At 43.4% G+C, this 2,774-nt stretch overlaps 1 pseudogene; it reads right to left on the bottom strand.

The window, feature by feature from the left end:
- Window positions 1–931: 931 nt before the first annotated feature.
- On the bottom strand, window positions 932–2,449 carry LOC128062586 (39S ribosomal protein L9, mitochondrial-like; annotated as a pseudogene).
- Window positions 2,450–2,774: the final 325 nt, after the last annotated feature.

The raw sequence follows: 2,774 nt of genomic DNA, 5'->3' as shown, positions 1-2,774 counted from the left end.
GATGTCTCAGCCTCTGAGTTCCCATGGGTAAATTTCGGTTTGTAGTACTCTTCTCCAAGCCTTGTTATATGGACAAACTATGAAGTGAGAACAATAAAACAGCCAAATAATAAACTTTATAGTAGAGTTTTTACTGTTTCTAGGATGTTGATGACAAGAATGGTGATTTTTAAGTGAGTCACCATAGCAGGCTCTGAGCTAAGACTTTGGATGCAATGGTTAAAAGGGCAGTTCTGAAGGTTAACCTCACATTCAAATGTTCCTATTACACACACACGTATGCACACACACACACACACACACACACACACAACTCTTCCATATTTTTGAAAAATACTGTGATGTAAACTAAGACTGAATTGTCTTCATATGATCTTCTTATATCAGATGGAACAGAATAATATCTTTGCCTTGGAATCAATACTTAGATGAGTAAGCTTGGAGTACATCTAAAGAGAAGTTGTATTTATCATTCAATCATCAAGTATATTATGTGCTCTAGACTCTGTTTAAAAGCCAGTGATCATGTATATTTTTTTAAGAACACAATCTATGTTTTCTTGAGATACAACTGTTCAGTTTGGATGATTAGAATGAACTAGCTCTACCATTTACTCCAGTGAATTCCAACGGAGGCAGAGGCTAAATAGGCTCTAGGCTCTTCTGGTCTATTAATATTCAGCTTATCAAATCTACAGCCTAGCACTTCTGTAGTAGGATTGACCCAACAAGGCCAGATGTGACAAGTGTTGAAGAAGATGGTGATGTGGACAGTTCAACATGTGCCTGCAGTCTAGTCTGCTATCTCCATATACTCTCCAAAATTCTGTATTTGGTCAAAGCTGGGAGTGATGTCATGGTGCTGGCCCATCTTAGCTCCATTGCTCTTCTGAATCTACTTTGCTATTTTTGGAGAATAGATTCAGATACTTTAGGAGCTGGTGGAGACCACTCTTTTGGCAGCTTGCTGGGCTAACCACTACTTATATCGTTTGGTCTTGGGCCTCCCAAAATTCAGGACCGACACAAGCACCCTCACAGTGTCATTTACCAAGTGAGGCAAAATTCATATTTTATGGCAAGACAAGAAAAATATAAACATAAAATTCTTCTCTGCCCTTTGGCCTCCCCTCTCCCCACACTATGCACTGTGTATTTGCATTATGTATTGACCAAACTTCCCCCATGAGCAGGTATAAATGGCAACATCCTCCTAGCACCAACAGGCAACTCCTTAAGAGATAACATTACATCTTGATCTTCTAAGGGGTCATATGACCCACCAGGATGTTGCTTAGAGCTGAATTATATAAACAGTCAATAATACATCATTTGATGTTCAGTCCACTGTCTCAATGGCACCCCACTCCAGTGCTCTTGCCTGAAAATCCCATGGACAGAGGAGCCTGGTGGGCTGCAGTCCATGGGGTCGCTAGGAGTCGGACACGACTGAGCGACTTCACTTTCACTTTTCACTTTCATGCATTGGAGAAGGTAATGGCAACCCACTCCAGTGTTCTTGCCTGGAGAATCCCAGGGATGGTGGAGCCTGATGGGCTGCTGTGTATGGGGTCGCACAGAGTTGGACATGACTGAAGCGACTTAGCAGTAGCAGCCACTGTCTCAAAAAATTTTCCACAACTGTGCCTTGATTTCTAACTAGCAAAACTGTTCTCAGAACTTTCTGATATGCTCTTCTCAGGTTATAATCCTCAAATTTGCCTTGAATAAAATTTTCTAATTATTTCTTAGATTGATTGATTAATTTCATGAGCAATCGCCACCTCACACCAATATTCATCCCACTCTGTGATGGGCTCTTTCTGGCAACTTCAATGCATGTGGGGGTGATCACAACACCAGGATTTCTGTGGAAGTGGCAACAACTATTTCAGAATTTATCTCTCATTGAACATTGTTCTTCACCTCCATCTCCAGGTGACTTTTTTTAAGAAATTTCACTGTTATCTCACCTACTTTGGCTTCCCTGGAGGCTGAGCCAGTAAAGAATCTGCCTGCAAGGCATAAGACCTGGGTTCGAATCCTGGGTCAGGATGATCCCCTGGCAAAGGGAATGGAAACCTACTCCAGTATTCTTGCCTGGAGAATTCCACGGACAGAGGCTACAGTCCATAGGGTCGCAAAGAATCAGAAACGACTGAGTCACTAACACTTTCACTCTCCCTTGCCTTAGTCTGGATTTTCTCTAAATCTCCTTCTTAGCAATTTCTCCTCTTCAAACAGAATCTTTTCTTTTCTTTTAGGAGCTTCTTCTTCTTCTTCTTCTTTTTTTTTTTTTAGGAGCTGCATATATAGCCAGTCCTTGAAGAATAGTCCATCAGAGCTCACAAATTATTTTCACTGAACCCAGATAACCTGGGATTCCAAGTTCCTCCTCCAATTGTGTGAAGACGAGCTCCAGGTTGTCTCTGGGCTGCTGTTTCCCCATCCTCCACCAGACTGTGGACCGGTGTTGATGATGTAGGCTAGAGCTACTGGCCCTCTCTAGGGAAAGCAGCACTTTGCACAGGTGCAAGTAGCAATGCCAGTTCCTCGATTAAGAGAGAGGCTGAAGCGGAACTCTGAAGACATAGGCGGGCAAGCCCGATTCAAGCAGCCGCAGGAGGCGCTCCCCACCTCCTGCTCAAAGCCCCTGCTCCGCCTCTGCCAGGCCAGGAAGGCGCTTCCACCCGTGTTCTCTGCAGGGAAGATAGACCGCACAGAGGAGTCTGGTAGAGTGTCTGATCTGTAACTGAGGAAGAAAGAGTCAGAAT

The sequence above is a fragment of the Budorcas taxicolor genome, chromosome 17 (genome assembly GCF_023091745.1).
Source record: "Budorcas taxicolor isolate Tak-1 chromosome 17, Takin1.1, whole genome shotgun sequence".
Lineage (NCBI taxonomy): Eukaryota > Metazoa > Chordata > Mammalia > Artiodactyla > Bovidae > Budorcas > Budorcas taxicolor.
The sequence above is the reverse complement of the archived record's forward strand: the minus strand, read 5'-3'. Positions and strand labels throughout refer to the sequence as shown.